The sequence below is a fragment of the Phasianus colchicus genome, chromosome 15 (genome assembly GCF_987193195.1).
Source record: "Phasianus colchicus chromosome 15, bPhaCol1.hap1.1, whole genome shotgun sequence".
In the NCBI taxonomy this organism is placed as follows: domain Eukaryota; kingdom Metazoa; phylum Chordata; class Aves; order Galliformes; family Phasianidae; genus Phasianus; species Phasianus colchicus.
The window spans coordinates 12,203,638-12,221,111 of NC_143450.1; the positions used below are offsets into that span (position 1 = coordinate 12,203,638).

General features: G+C 41.1%; 1 protein-coding gene across 6 annotated transcripts in view; it reads right to left on the bottom strand.

Annotated features, from left to right (window-relative positions):
- SGCD (sarcoglycan delta) overlaps positions 1-17,474 on the bottom strand; it is a 317,210-nt gene that overhangs the window by 210,003 nt on the left and 89,733 nt on the right. The gene's annotated exons all lie outside the window — the stretch shown is intronic.

Sequence of the window (17,474 nt, forward strand, 5' to 3'; positions counted from 1 at the left end):
CTGTTTTCCAATAGCCCGCAGATCAGCTGAAAGAAATACTCCTGTAAAAACTTCTCCAAACCAATTTCAACCAAATTGCCACCTGTCCTCCACTTCCCATCCTCAGTTTTCCTCCTGAATATTCTGAGGGCATCCCTTTTTCTTCAATACCTTCTGGATTTTGCACACCTTGGTCACAATCCCTCTTAATCTCTTCCATTCTAATGAATATAAATATAACTTTCTTAACCTCTCCTCATAGTTCATAACCCCTGAGTCCTTTTATCATCCTTGTTAAGGCTGTATCCATAATTAGGGTGTCTAGAAAGATCAAAAGGAGCGAACAAGAAAGTGCCTACTTAATACAAACTGTTACATGAATAACCAACATCTCCCTCCCCCAGCAAACCCTTCCCACCCTGCAGCAAGCAAAGGCATGAACCTGTGCACTCAGTGTCAGTGCTGCTGATTTCTGCTCATCAAGCGACTTGGCCAGGATGGCCTTTGGAGCTGCAGGGTGCAGCGCTGCTCCCAAGCACACACTGCAATATTCAGCTTTCAGATATTTGTGCTAACTCATGACAGCTACACATTCATATTCTCCACAGGTAACTGGAAATTCACACTTGCCCATTTTACAGATCATATGAACTGCCCTCCACTGCCCACAAATGGACTGTTTGGCATGGATACACAGGTATGTCTACCCCATACACCTCGGGACGTATTTAATATTCCTTTTTATCACGGAAAAGACGCACTGCCTTAACCATGTTTTATTACAGATTTGCTGATGAGACAGCATGCTGCCTGGCCTGCAGTGCTCGCTGTGGCCAGCATTTGTTACTTGTATGGATTCTTGACTCCTCCACTGATAAGCAGCGTGGAGGCCTCCAAGAGCAGTCACAAGAATGACCAGGGCACAGAAGATATACACCTTGCAGGGGATATCACCATGTCCTTCCGGATTATGCTGTATGATATTTAGAATCTGGAATCTGTCATAGCAGATTAGATGAGTGCTCTGTTAAACCAGAAACCTGAATCAGACAGTGGAAAAGTAGATGCTTCAGGGGGCTGTTTGAGGAAAACCCTGCAAATAGTTATGGAACAACTAAACTACCTAGGTTATTTTCATCCTGATCTTGATAAACCAGAAAGATGGCAGTCAACCTGAAAAGGCAGAATTTTTGCTGCCTCTCTCACGCATCTCCGTTTCAATACTTACCATTGCATACTGCATGATCAAATTTCAGCTCCTGAGCTACTGCTCTTGGTGACACCTTATCACGATTTGTCCCCGAGCACTGGCAACTCAACAGCTCCTCCCAAACTCACAATATACGGTCATGAGCTTGTGATTTCAATCTGCTGCTTTTTCAGGAGCTCCCCTGTAAGATCTGCTCACACACTAGTGAATCACTCCCGATGTTTTGCATAAGCAAATTTAAGGTATTTTATTATGGAAATGTATGCCAAAACATCTTCCCACAGAATTTCATGCTGTCATGGTATGATGCATTTACACAGGTTGAAGAGTGATGCACATTTTACAGAACACAAGTCTTTGACCTGTTTGATGTGGGGCAATGATCAACACGCGCATAAAAAGTAAAAATTCATTTGTCCTTGGCATGCTTCGTAGCTGTGCATCTGCTTCTCAGCAGGTATAGCCAGTAGTAATGATCTGCAGAAGGAAACGGTACTGAAACTGTAGCTCCTGTTAAGCTTACGACTCTATTTTTCTTTGCCATTATTATCTATCAGAAGATTGTTACTATGAAGTATTATCTGCATATTTTATCACGCCTACGTTTACACCAGAGGAGCAAATCAGTGGATGAAAATAACCCTATACTCCTCCAAGAAATCATAACTCCTTTTACATGAACTTCTCCTGATTTTTTTTGATTTTTTTTTAATCCAGGCTATTCCTCTGCTGCAGAGCTCTGCCCAGGCTGTCCCAAAGTTGAGCAACTGGGGACTGAGGCTGTGAGGCTGCAGGGAAATACAGCTTAATCACTTGTAGTTTGGGCCTGTTAAAACAAACAACTTTCTCACTCCTCTCAGGAAAAGAACAACGAGCATCACATTTATTTTCTTCTTTGGATAAATGGTTGGACACTAGCACAAGACCTCTCTGCTGGTTGTTCTTTCTACTCTCCTTGTGAAGACACCAGTTACAGGAGCACATGTCTATTCCACATCCAGCATTTAGGTAAGAGCAGCGATAGAGTTCAGCCTAAAGTTGACAGTTACTAAGCTAGAGTACATACACCACATTTGGGCCAAAGAAAAAACAATCAAATAATCTCATGAGCTTTTCTCTAGCTGCTGAGTCACAAAAGCTCATCCTGAGCCATAACAAGGTAATAGTATATCCAGTAACTATCAATATGCTCTAATTCTTGTCCTTAGGATATAACTGGTTAGGATAGAGTCTACATAAAGGTTTAACTGAGAAACTATATAACGATGAAGATCTAAGAATAATATTCAAAGACCAGTTCATGAAATAAATTGCCAAGTACAGTCTTGTAAATGCAAAGCCATCCCAAAAGAAGTAAGAGCTTCTTTTACACTTGCCTGCTGGTTAAAAAAAAATATTTCCTTTTACTGGCAAAGGTGCTGGCTTGACAGCCCTGAAGAGTGATCTATTTATTCAATGTAATGCTGGCAGCAATGGTATACATTTCACAAGCAGTTCTTCCAGTGTGCCCAACCCTGTATCTATTTTCAGTTCCATCAGTAAGCTAAAGGTTAAAGCTATTTATTTAAACCCACACCCACATGCCATTTAAATTGACCCAAAATATTGTCTGAGCAGTAACCTCTCTGCATCAAAGTCCCCTCAGGGGCTGATTCTCCATTTCAGGCTCCGAAAATTCCTCCCTCACAGGATAGAATTGGGGTAAGGAGCATCTGCAAATAGAAATACAGCAGGAATATGGGTAGAAGGAGTTCATCTTCAAAGAATGCCTCTTGGTGTTGTGGATACTGGGGAAAACTTCAGTTTTATTATACAAAAACCTAAAGTGTTTAGCTTCAGTCAAGAACGCGATGACAAAAGATCTCAGCATCATTCACGTTTTAAGGATGGCTTAAAAAAAATAACATTACTCCTTATATCTGCCTTCATGTTGCAATGGAATTAAACCCAGCCAAAGTAACCCCAAAACATAGAAGGAAAGGTGGCCCCACAGTGTCAGCCTGCAATGAAAATGATGCTTTGCAAACAGCTCTCGCTGTGTGCCAGGGAGAACTGATGAAGAGCAGCAGCCTCTTGAAGTCATGCACCAGTTACATGAGCCAAGTGCCATCCCAGGAGTGAAATTATTCTCTAGGCTGATAAAAGGCAAAGGAAAGGCAGCATCTGGCCTACAACATTTAGCCTTTTCTACATGCTTTAATGCCGTACAAAGCACGGTAAAAGCAGAGCTTCCTCAGCCCCAGGAAGACAGCTCAGGGTGAAACACAGCAGGGACACCATATGATGGGAGGCTCCTAATTACAAAACCTCCATCTTGCCTGTCAAAGCAACTGCACAGCATACAATGCAGCTCATGGAGGAGTCAGAAAAAACATGCAGAGATAAGACTAGAAATCTATCTCCAGATGCAGACTTCTCTACCACTGGCTCTTGGATCCAACTCCATCCCACTAAGAAAAAGATGTGCTCTGAAGTTCAGCATTTGTCCAACTCTGACTTTTGGTTTGTGTGAATGGCTCCAAACGCATTTGGCACAGAATTTCAGTGCCAGTGGATCACAGACAGCCAAATCCATCAGTGTGAGAATACCAGGACACCAAGACCCACCACATCAGCACAAAGATGAGAAAAAAAAGAAAACCACCAAGAAAAGTCACCAAAAACCCAGCAACTCAAGAAGTTTAAGTTTAATTTGGTGTTTGCTACGTGCATAAGAGGAAAGGAACTTTCTCTTTCAACCTATATACAGTACCTCATTATATCTTGATACTGTTAGTTGCTATTCAGGTGACCAGAGGCAAAGACACAGTACACTTAAGATAAAAACATTATTAAATCCATCAATATCAGAGAGAGGAAGACCAACTGCAACAATACTGTGACAACAGGCCAACAGAAAACAAGAGGAGATGACTCCATGCTGATGGATAAACCAGTACTGCTATGACAAACAATTTCATCAGCTTTATGCTGAATAAGAAAATGATAATGAATAGATTTTCATCACTGATTACAGGGCAGCCCCAACCCTGCAGAATCACCATGTTCCAGCCTGTGTGGGGGTGGCACAGCTGGACATTTAACTTAAGAAACAATGGTAGATAATTAAAGCTGCCGCTTAAAGTGCTTACACAATGGGTTGTAAATGAATTATTATTTGCTATAAAGATGACGAAAAAAAGTTCTCGTGTTATAGAAGTGGGGGAATCTTATCGGTGATGCTCTTGGAGGCAGGAGCAGCCAACATCATGTTTGTCACCTCACTTTGACTCCAACATACACTTGGTTCCCTCAGGAATAAAGTCTTCACGAACTGGAGGTGAATTTGAAACTTGAACCAGGATTAGCCATGCTTAGCAAGAACACATCCAGAAGAGTCTGATAAAACCTCCTGGGCAGGAGTACTGATAAACGTCATCTTAACTATGCTAGAGCATCTGAGGACACAAACAACTCCAGCTAAAAGAAGGTAAAAATCAAAATTTTCAGAAGAATAAGGAAAAAAATATTAAATGAAAAATAGCAGTGATGCACTGGTAAACAAAGCAAAACAAAAAAACACTCAGGAAAGTATGTGGACTTCCAGTTAGAAGAAAAATGCTCACTGAAATTCTCAAGTAGTAAAACAGGGCTGATAAACATTAATTCTGCACAAAATTAAATCACTTTAGAAAAAAAAAAGGAAGAAGAAAAAAAGCAAGAGCAATGAGCCCTGATAGGGAAAATGACTGAATTAACATATCAAAGGAAGGAGATAGGAGAGTAATCCAGAGGGTAATACAAAAGAAAAGTTTAAGGGACACCTTGGGATAAGTTTTCTTTCAAGTACTGCACTTCCTAAAATAATAGGAGGGTTATCTAAACATGCCCATCATGCATCACAATTATTGGATGACAGTTTTACTTACAGAAAGTTCATTACATAAGTGGAGAGTAAGTGCTCCCATGGAGGAAGCCTAATCAGGCAGCTCACATTGCAGGCGAGATTCGTGTCAGGGCTCCAGCAGCCACGTTTTTATTTCAAACTCTAGGAGCACACAGGGCTGCTCGTGGTCCTCAAAAGGAGTCGTTTAGCAATTACAGTCCTTACAACCAGTATTGTTATATAGCATATCCCTGCTCACTGCAGGAGAGCTGGGCCAGATGACCTTTAAGGGTCCTTTCCAACTCCCAACGATTCTATATTATATGATGCTATGATTAGTTTCATTGATCTGTGTGTCATCTCTTCCCCTCCCCTTCCCACTGCCATGGGCTGTGTCTGCCTCAGACCCCAGCTGCAGCAGCTGCAAGATCACCAACAACTGAGAGTTCACATGCAAATTTTGTGGCAACGTTTCCTTCTCAATACATGCTGAAATAAAGGCCTCGCAGGCTATTAAAACAGCACAAACAAGCTTTGAAGACAATTAATTAATTGTCACTTTATGGGCATTTCTGTTGCATGATGCAGGTGCAATTCATTTGAAGGGACACAGCATTTGTCTGCCACAGAGATGAACCTGACTTCTATAATAAATTGTACTCTAATAAATGTTTAAGAAATAATGTGATTACCGGAAGGCTGGAGCTGGCACTGGCTGAAGAGATGCCTGGTTTCCACAAGAACAGCCTGCCCATGGCTGTAAGGATGGAAGGAGCCGCTCTCCTTCCCCAGCCCAGCTCCACAAGCACCCTGCAGAAGCAGCAGAGCACCCTAGGAGGGAGGATTTGCTTGCCTGAGCTTTACTGCAGCCAGGTGAAAAAACTGAAATTGAGTGGCAGCAGATATTCATTCCCAAACTTCATTCCCCAACACGCGTGACAGATGATGCAGATATCTCCACATGACTGATCTACATCCAATAATCAAATATATTGCAGATATTATCATTAGATGAAACTCAGTCAGGAAGTTTAAATGGAAAAGGAAATCAGATAATTAAAACCCTGCCCTTAGTAATACATTTTTTTTCCAAGTGACAACATCTATAAAAACCTCAGGCAGAGACATAAAGTGAAGCTGAGAGAGATCCATTGAAAACCAAATTAATATTTTAATTCTGCCAACACAGGAAAAGTCTCTAAACGAGATGAAGTTCAGAACGAATACCAAGTGCAGTGATTTATTGCCTTTTCTCTGTAATTTAAATGGCTGTTACTTTAATGTTTGCTAAATTCCACCCATAGAGTTTCAGCCTAAGTTTCTCACAGAAGAGAGCATCCTGCAGCCTCAGTGCTCTCAACAGTGCTTCAAAAAAAAAAAAAAAGGGGGGGGGGAGACACAGTTGAGAAGCCAATGGCTTTCCAATATCTATCTCAAAAGTCAACTCAATCAAAGGACTAAGGATGGAATTAATAGCAAAGCTTTCTTCATCTCTGTAGCCGTGCTCTTATTCTCTAAGCAATACGAATGTGCTTGTTTGCCATTTAGCCCACACTAATAACAAACTGCAAGATGCATGATGAAGGATACTGCCTTACTTGTAGCTTGGAACAAGGCATTCCCAGCCAGATCAGCTGGCTATACACACCTTAAGTCACTCCTCCTGCTTTTCCCTAAAAGGGTGCTTATCTTAAACACATCCTCTCAAAAAGCAGTAAGCACTATCACTTGTACCTGCCAAGTACTTTATAATGCTATCTAATTAACCTACATAAAGCTTCAAAGAGGTGAATATCAGTGCCCAGAGCTACATAGGCATAAGATGTTATCAGCTCCCATTGATGAAAACATTGCTGATACTGGGAAGGTGATCCAGGTACGTGGGTCCCAGGATCCTGCACCATGTCATGCATTAGTTCCCCTGTGTGGGGTAACATCTTGATATTTCATGCTGTAAATCATGCTGTCCTACTAATTTGGGAAAAGAAAACCCACACCACAGAGAGGAAAGGAAAGCTCAAACACAAGCAGAAAAAATTATGAGCATTTGGCTGCTTTAAAGAGACTACAGCAAACACTACGTGTGAGGCTGCTAAAATTATAGTTTTAATTAACTGAAGATTAATTGTTAAATTAACTTAAATTTAATACAACTAAGTGAGGTAGCACATTTATATGAATTGATCAAAAGCACAGTTAGCAGCCGTGTGCAGATCCATATTTAATAATGTGATTTTAATATTCAGTTGTCACTTAGCGTACAACCGCTTCTATTCAATGTGTACGATCGTTACAATCGCACTGTCAAGCCTTTCCAACATCCCCATCAGAGAAATAAAAATTTAGGGATGCTATTCCTCCCATCAAATTTATACACTTTGATATAATTACATCAGCACATAAAGTACCCGGAATAGCAACATTTTATGACAAAGGACAGGAGAGAGTCATGCTTTTAAAATAACTCTGCTGTCAGCTGTGACTTCCACACTGAGGAGCAACTGAAGGAAGGCAGAAGTGCAGCAAGCACAGTCTGACCCCTGCGACGCCAGAAGAGCAAAGCAGAGCTGCTCTGAGCTGCCACCATCTATGCTCACATCCCAGCCACGTGGCAAATGTGGCAGCAAACCACAGATTAGTACCAAGGGCCGTGGTCTGAACCAAAGAGTGCCCTTTGAAAACACCAGATATGAGCACAACGAAACAAATTGAATGAAAATGCCCAAATGGGTGGAGAAGAACAGCAGCAGGTCCTACACAGAAAAGGCAAGTAAAAAAAAAAAGCCCACGAGTACTGAAAACATTCACAACCTTAATAACCAGCTACAAGCTTGATTAGTCAGAGCCAGCTATCCTATTGCACAGGTCTAAACCCTTCAGTCCCAGTATCATCTCTAGTCTGTAATATTCACCTTTTATACAACCTTATTTAGCAGAATCATTCAAATAATTATTTTTAAAAAAATCTTTCTTGGGCCTTTACAAATAAGAACACTTTTCCTAGCATTATGCTTGAGACAAAATCTAGTTTCTCATACAAAAAGCCAATGCAAGATAATGAAACCACCATACAAAGGAAAACCAATTCTGGGGACTTCCAATTCTGGGGACTTTAGGAAGATTTCCATTGTACAGAAGCACTTCATAGCCACATGCTGTCCTAGAAAAACAAAAAAAACCTTCTGTTCCCCCTGCAAATCTCAGGTCAGACTCAGTAACAGTTCTGTCTGCTACTCTACTGATTTTATTTTCAGATGGAACATACTTAGAAAGCTGCTTAATATCTCAGTACTTTCTCTTAGCCAATGTACAGCTTCTCTTTCCAGAAAGGACCTACACTGTGGGATTCCCTCTGATACGCCTATTCCTGCACACGCAGATTGCAGGTACACGGGATTGAGCATCAGAGGAAAGTTTGACATGGAGAGAATGGAGAGGTGCTGGAACAGGCTGCTCAGAGAGGCTGTGGATGCTCTGTCCTTGCAGGTGGTCAAAACCAGGATGGATGGAGCCCTGGGCAGCATGGCCTAGTACCAGATCTAGAGGTTGGTGGCCCTGCCTATGGCAGGGAGATTGAAACCTGATGATCCTTGGGGTCTCTTCCAACCCAAGCCATTCTATGATTGGCTTAAAAGTTATACTTAAAGTAGCTTAATTTTAGGAGCTACTTAGGGGCTAGATCACAGCTCATGTTAACTATGTCACACCACTGAAGGGAACCAATCCGTGTGGATGCCTCTCAGCTACAAACAGCAGGAGCAGGAACTTCAGTTTGGTTCAGAAGTGCCACAGACAGCAGATTTTGCATTTGGGACATGTTGTGCCTCTGCTGAGCAGCCCTGGGTGTCTGTCTGGAAGCCACTCCTACAGCCACACTCTTGGCAGCAGCAAGAGCAGCTATTGGTATTCCAATCACAGCCCAGCCAAAGCTACCACCAGATGTTGACAAAACATCTCATATCGGGCTCTAGGAAAGCCAGTTCACTACTATCTTACATGACGTAAGGTGAGAGCAGAAGGAAATTATATTAAGTAGTAGAAAAGCCTCACAACTCAGCTAAGGCACCAATCTTTCATATTATCCTCTTTGGGCAAAGGTGAACTTTGTGCATACTGCTGGATACAGTGCCTCTGCAGCACAGATTTGTTGCATTTCAAAGGAAGAACTCTTAGTAATTTAAGTCGTTAACAATAGTTATTCAAAATTGCCAGGGAAGATGCATAGCACCCAACCACCTCATGAGAATAATGCAGTAAGCTGGAAATATTACAGCAATGTGTCACTTTCACTTTCGTTCTAAGTAAAAAGAGGGAAATAGAAATGAAGCATCATATCAAATACAGATGCTGTTAAATCCTAAATATCTGAAGGGCATCCATTTTGAAGTACGTTGCATCTCGACATCTCATTATTTAAAAAAAATCAGCTGTGAAAGAATATCCATTTTGTGGGTGAGATGTGATCTGTTCACTTAGCAGCTTTTCAAACTTTATTAGAAACATCTTCATGAAGCACGAAGTGCCCTGAATGCTGGACAGTGGTATCAATTGCACACATGTCAGGAAGAGAGGGAAAAGAAACACAGGCAGAGCATCACCTACCCAATACCTCTGAGCATTTAAATTGTTTTCATGTAGTGAGAAATGCTGACTGCTTTCACCACCACTGCTGCCTCATACAAACACAGTGCAGGCAAAATAAAATTAAATTAAAACGTGAACGTGTTGCTAAAGGGGTAGAGGAAAAAAGTGTTACGTGCACAATCTTTACACAAAAAAAATCTACTTTACCCGGAGTTGTTTGTTTAAAGGGACTGCTCTATTTATACACAAATATTTACACAGCGTTGAACAGCACTGCATTGATCTCTTATTGCTCTGAATACATTATATTCTGAAAAGAGAACTGTTCTCCAACTTTCCTTAATTTTCAGGACTATCCGTTGCACAAGCATACATCACTTCAGAACATAAAAGATCAAAACACCCTTCATTGTGTGTTTATATCCTATTAAAACAGTTCCATAAACCCTTGCAGCCAGTCAGCCTATGAGAATTATATTGGGATCAAAAATATATTTATGATTACAAATGTTTTCAGAACCCTGAGCTACACAGCCTTGAATTACCTTGTATTTACCTGTGGGCACACACTGTGGATTAACTGGGATACAACAGCTTGTTATCCCAGAGCCCACACACAGGCACTTCGTCAAGAGTAGCTTAGACTTAAGAGGTGAATCAATAAGGCAGATCCCTAAGATATCATCCCTAAAGTATAGGGAAAGGTCTTCTCAGATACAAGCAATATATTAAATTGCATTTTTCATAGCAAAGATACTAATTTCTCACACAACTTGTGTCTGCCAGAGAGGAAAGATCTTTCTTTGGCATGGTCAATGCTATTTGGGAAATCCCACTGACAATCACACAGTGGCCAACATTCTCAACTGTGATTTTTTCCTTAGTTATAAGATGTCCACTCTTCCTAAACTGAGCTACAACAGAAGGAAATGCTCGGACCTTTAGCCCAACTTGCTTATCCTCTCTTTAGCTGTTCTTAAATAAAATGGTACTGAACATGCAGTCAACATTTTTTTCTTTATTATAACTCAATTTTTCAGTTAATCAAATTTCTAACCATCACAGAGAAAAACAAAATATAGAAATATTGGAGGAGAAGGTAAAAGAAAAACAAGTGGTATTTTAAAAGGAGACCTTTAACAAGTTAGGCTTACATTTAGCCATCAAATATACATTTTTCATGGTTACAGTTGACAGATTCATTAGGGTTGGAGAGACTAATAATATCACCCAGTCCAACCATCAGCCCATGCCTGTGACCACTCTAACCCACATCCCTCAGTGCAACATCCACTCTTTTCTCCAGCACCTCCAGGGACAGTGACCCCAGCACCTCCCAGGGCAGCCTGTGCCAACACCTCATCAAGTATTCCTGGCCTACAGCTGACATCCATCTAATGACCATAGGGGACATATATCCCATCATTAGGTAAGATTAAGGCTGTTTATCTTAAGAATTTTCATTCACTTAAAGGAGGAAAAAAAAAGGAAAATAAAAAAAATAAAAAAGAGGGGAAAAAAAAAGAAATCCCACCGCCCTGGTGGAATTCTCACATAAACATCCAGCACTATCAGAACACTGCTGGAGGCATTTCCATGGGAAGGCAGCAGTGTGAAACACTTCTGCCCTGGATCGCACAGCTGCCCCAGGAGGCTGCAGAGAGGCAAAGGATTCAAACATGAATGAAGTGTTTTCCTTGCACTGTCCAGTGTAACTCCTCAACACGCCTGGCTGTCTGCTGAAATTGTCTGCTTCAGCACAACACTTGCCAGAAATTATTAACACTCAGATTTCTCATGGAGAAAGATTGGCTCCTCTGCACTGCTGAGATTGCTGGCAGAGGAATAAGTGGTTGCCCGGGACACTCTGCATACCTCAGTGCTTTATTTTACCCTGAGATAAAGAAACAGGGAAGAATTCAGAAAGCTTTTTTTTTTTTTTTTTCTGATTCAGCTGCCTCGTGCAGCTTTAGGGAGGTAAGGAGAGCAGCAGTTTTGTCCTTGTTGAGCAGTACAGGCTCCTATATGCAAAGCCACAGCCAGCTACAAAAGCCACCTTCCATCCCCAGCTCCCAGCACATTACAACCTCCCTGTTTTTGGGTCTTCTTGGCCTCAACACCGCAGCGCCCATAAGCTCCTCATCATCTTTAACAGATTTATTCTCACAGATCCCTGTGAAGAAGAAAATTACAGTTTTTTCATTTTTGAGATAGTTTTTCTGTGCTGTATTTTCCTAGGCGTTTGACCCAAGTAAGGTCCAATTACTCAGCAGTGCCAAGGGAAGGAAGCAAGGACTCATACCAATGCCACCAAGACACAACCTCTTCCCCTCACCAACCACTCTATCCCCATCAACAACAAGCTGTCCTTTCCCTTAATTCCTTCAGCAGCTTTTCTGACATTACCTAGAACACCAGAGAAAGTTATCTACCCACATCTCATTAAACATTCAGGAGTTTAATCACAGTGAGCTTCTGAAAACAGCAGACTCAGAACAACCCGTGTGCAATCGGTACATCAGTCCATAGCCTGAGCTCGTGGTTCTTGTTTGCCTTACAGTAACAAACAAGCAGTAAAACAGCTCTTAATGGCAGATCCTCAGGCAATCTATCAGCCAACAGGGAGGACACGGCACAGGTCTCCAGGAACCACCAAGCTCCCTGTCCTGCCCAGCATGGGATGGTCTTTGTCCCTTCAGATGGAAGTTGATTCCCTTCTTTCTGTTCCATGTACAGTGTCAACAACAGCATGTTTCAGCTGCCTCTGAGTCCCCAATAAAGGAACTATCATGTTACTTAACACCTGAGAAAACTGTTAACTACTGTTCTTACAGAAAATACTACTACATAAATCAAGTAATTTTATTACTCAATTTTTTTTTTTTTTTGAAAAAACTCTACTGAAAATACACTTTTTTCCTTACCAGAACTATTATCACTATTGTCCTCCAGATAAATACCGTTGCACAGCTATTTCAAAAGAGGATCTGAAATTCATTCAGAGCCTTTAGAGACTGCCTTGTTAATTTGGCTGCCACTCATTTGCCCTTAGGGCTGAATTCAGCTAAAAAGTAAAGACATTTTCCAAACTGCTTAAAGCTGCAGAAGTAGATGCCTCTCAAATCCCCAGTGGAAACTGGGGGGTTTTGCTCTGCTTTACCTCATTCCAGTTACAATAACAGACCTCAACGTCCTTTGCTCACAGAGTCAAATAATGATTTTTTATGTACACAGCCAAATGTTTAATTTACACATGTGGTTTTACCCAGTGTTACCTGAGTCCACTTGTGCACCGCAGTACGCATAGAAGAGTAAAAAAAGGTTATACTAATTTATTTAATAATTGAATATATTTATGTAAGGATTCAAATGATTTGATACAGGAGTATATGGCAATGAAGGGGGACAAGGAAATATACAGTTGTTCAGCACTGTACGACCACTGTGAGAGGTTCAGGTTGGATATTAGGAACAGCTTCTCCAAAAGAGTGGTCATGCAGTGGCACAGCTGCCCAGGGAGGTGTGGGGGGGGGTCACCATCCCTGGGGATGTTCCAGAACCATGGAGATGTGGCACTGAGGAATGTGGGCAGTGGACATGGTGGGGGTGGGCTGAAGCTGGACTTGAGGAACTTTGTGGTCTTTTTCAACCTCAATCATTCCACGATTCTGCGATCACGAGTACATAGGCACCCCCAGCATTATGTGCTGCTAACAATCTGAACAGACTAAACAGGAGAAAAAAGAAAGCATATTAAATGAACTGTTGAATGAAGACCCAAGAAGACACTTAACTTTCTAATGAGCTTTAAAAAGATTTAGTCAACTTGGGCAAAAGCTGAAGAACAAGTAGTGCTCTGTTCATTTGGTCCTGAAGAGGAAAATAACTACTACAGATCTGGAGATGTGCCAATGCTTGTTTTGTTTCGCACTTTTGATGAGAAAATGAAAACAAGCAACACTTTTTTTCCCCAAATTCACCCCTATTTTTAAATCAATGTTTTAATTTGTTAAAGTACTTTCAGGATAATCTCATTTCACTGTGTAGCTTCTCTTGCAGTGAAGAGGAGCGCACACAGAGCTTCACATCTCCTGGGAGAAAGAATGGGCTGAACAGCACCACCACTGCATGCTCCGAGCCACTTCTCTCTGCCCCTGTCCCAGCCTCCTATCCAATCTCCTGCCCGCGTCTCAGTGGACACTAAATCACTGACCTGCTGTCAAAGCCACCTTGAAACAGTACATCTCAATGCCGTATGTTTTTATGGTTTGCTCTGAAAGAAAATGTTGCAAAGTTACAGCTCCCAACTACATCGTTATAACACCCAAACAACAAAAGTAGCAATGAGAAACAGTACTTAGAAGAAAATTGGGAGCAGACATGATACAATAAGTACCCACTATCATTTGTATTGCAGTAAGCTCATATACATGTCTGTAAGCCTGGGACTTCTTTTTCCCCATTTACCAATGCAGAAAACGATTGATTTGTTCAAATCAAATGCCTAGCAAGACCAAATGCTAACTTGCAGCCCAATCCTGGCATAATTTACACATTTTGCAGGCAAATACAACAATGCAAAAAAAAAAAATTTACTTAATCTGCATTTTTAAGGATACAAGAGCAAATAGAAGGCTAGGCAAGAAAAAAGTTTCAGCGAAACACAAAACACACACCTAACTTAAATGTCTGCAAGAGTCAGGACAGCAGGCGATGAGGAAGAGAAACAAAAGACCAACTGCAATATTGCTCCTGTTGGAAAGGAGTTAAGTTAATCCAGAGAAGTATATAATTAAGGAGAAATTTAAACCTCATTTGCTTCTTCATAGTCAATATTTATGTTAAGACTGCAGGAAGCTAACGCTGGGATATACCTCCAACTGAAGAGCAGACCATCCTGTACCTCGTGATGGATTGCAGCAGTCTTCAGCCCCATAAACAAAAGATGCGGATTCTACCAGCTGAGACATGTTTTAAACAGGACTTCACGTTGTTTTTCCTACAGTATAACATTTTATCCAATTAATCATCCTACTCTCATAGGTTTTACCTCCTTTCTCACCCGTAGGTAGGTCACTGGATAGCGATGCTAATTTGTCAAAGTTCTCATGCATTTTCTTGCTTATTAAAAAGTGAGGAATTGCACTGCAATTTCAAAATCTATACCATACAAAGAAACTCATATGCCAGGGTCTCAGAGTGACCTCTTTGTGCAGTTTAAAGGAAAAAAAAGTTCCCATTTATATTAGAGATTAAAGTCCTTATCCCTCACTGCTTCAGATACTACATCTTTGTTCACCAAGTGTATTTTGTTGGTGATTTCTTATTTATTGGATACCTACAAAGAAGAAAAGAGGAAATGACATGCTAGGTCATATTCCTATATGATTTCCTTTTGTCTTCACACATTTTAATTACACGATGGAATTCCAATTTTATTTTAAAATAGTATTCAAATAAATGCTCTCCGAAAAGAAAAATCTGTATTTACCAGGAAAGCATGGAAATTATCATTCAAAGGCATGTATCGAGGATTAGAATTAGAAAGTGCACTTCTTTGCTGTGAAGGATTCAGCCACAAGGGAGGAGAAGAAAAGAAACTAAACAGCCTCTTCCTTCTAATAGATGGTGAAAAAAATAATGAAGGAACAAAAATGTGAATGCTCCATCCAATTTCCTACATCCTTTTCAGCATGTGGGACTTCAGCAAGCTTAAAAAAAAAAACAAAGAAAAACCCTTCTGACCACTTCAAGCTCCTCCAGGAATACATTTCAGTTGCTAAAAACAACCTTAAAACTCAGAGGCTTGTGAAAGCAGCCAAGTCAGCAGGACCACCACTTGACAACATGTTTAAGCTCTTACTTAATCTATCCATAAATCTTCACATGCTCCAAAAGAGAAACTTCAGACATTGAAGGGTTGGTGGCCAGCAGCCACTAACTCACTACTGTAGAAATACATTTGTTTTTTAACCAATTGCTCTAAACACTTGCATGGAGCTGGTGGCCATCCTGGTCTTTGAAACAATGGGGCCAATTTGGTGGAAGGCAGAGAACTGCAGGCAGCCCCTGTGAGTGCTACCAAACGCTGAGGGCAGCTCCTGCATCTTCCCTCTGCTCCTACACACACCTTGGGCAGCACGGCAAGGGGTAAATATAACAACAGACTCAATGCAAGAAGCAAATAATGCTTTGACAAAAGCAGGTTTTGAATACAGCACTCTTGAGATGAATAAGAAGTTCTTCTCATTGCATTACATGGAAATATTTCAGACCTTCAATACTTAAAATCCATCCTCCTAAGATGGTAGGATTTGGCAGGGTGAGTCCGGCTCTGCTCCTCTCCTTGGGGTCCTGATCACCTCCTCTGCAGCAGTTGGGATAACACCTTCTGCATAATCCACCTGCTGCTACCTGCAGTTCATCTGCTCCCCTTTGAGAACGAATACGTGTTCAGCTGATGCATCTCGTTCTCTGCTGTTTGTAGTAGGAGCCTAATGCCTTCTGAGATTAAACCGTCAATCACAGATGCTGCTTAGTCTCTGGGGGAGCAGCTCTGTTATGCAAGGAAATCTCTTACCCAGAAACTTCCAACAACAACATGCTATGTATTCAGTTCCTCTTCCTGCGCCTCTGTGACTTCTTTAATATTAACAACAAACAATATAGTAAATAAATAAAAAGTAGGAGTTTTATTTTCATCTCTGTACAAGTACAAAGGCAAAAGAGGAGGTCTTGGTCTGGTAGAGGCCGGGACTGGTGTGGAGGAAAAGTGGAGGACTGAGAAACAACTGAGCTTCACACCTACAGTCAGTTACAAGCTTTGAATTTCCAGCAGCACAGAAACTCTACACAGAAGACTCCAAATCTATCAAAATATTACATCTCTCTTGAAGAGAGGGGTCCATCCTTAGGAGAAATCAGAAGGCAGAAATACAAATCTGTTCAATGCAGGCTGGGTTACATAGGACTTGCTAAAAGTAGGTAAGAGGGTGCTATCAAAATTACTCAAATTAAATAGATGCTCGGGCTGGAAGGTTGGGAGGAAGATCAGCAATCAAGCAGTATAGAATGGGAGGAAAATGGGAAAACCAAAAGACTTGATGAAAACACACCTGAAGACAGCAACATCAACATTGTTTTTCACCACTTTTGGAAACCTTAAACTAAAGCATAACAACTTCACCTCCATCCAACCACAGGGTCTCATTCCAGTCCTTCTGTGGCAGCGCTGAGCCCCGAGCTCCCAGCATCCAGAGGGGAATCTCACACAGAACACTTCCTTGAGTGTGTAAATACATGTTTTCCTGCCTTTAGGAATGTTTTGTAATTAAGATATTCTAAAAAATTACCATTTCCTGCTCAATCAAAAAAGGAGGCGACTTCTGGAACACAAAAATTAAGTTCTTCAGTCTTAACAGTGCACAAGGGTTTTCAGCATTGTGGTCTATTAAATAGTACAACTCTCCAAACTGATAGCGACAGATTTTGAAGATTCTGACTTAAATATGCATCCCTTTAAAAATTATGAGCCTGCAGTCAGAGCAGCTTTGAACTAAGAGTTCGTATCCACGCCAAATCAAATGCACAAACTGTTCAGAAATGTGTTTTATACATAATTATTACCCTTAACACAACTGAAATCCAAATCCTCATACAATCTGAGATGGTGAGTCACATCTTCAAGAGCCTTCACATTACCCACAGTTTCACCATGCCTCTCAGGAAGGGAATATTAAGTCATATCAGCAGTCATCCCTTCTTCAACACCAAAGGAAACTAAGCCAGAAACAAACTGAGATGAGAAACAAGCTCTTCATTGAGCTGTGATCAAGC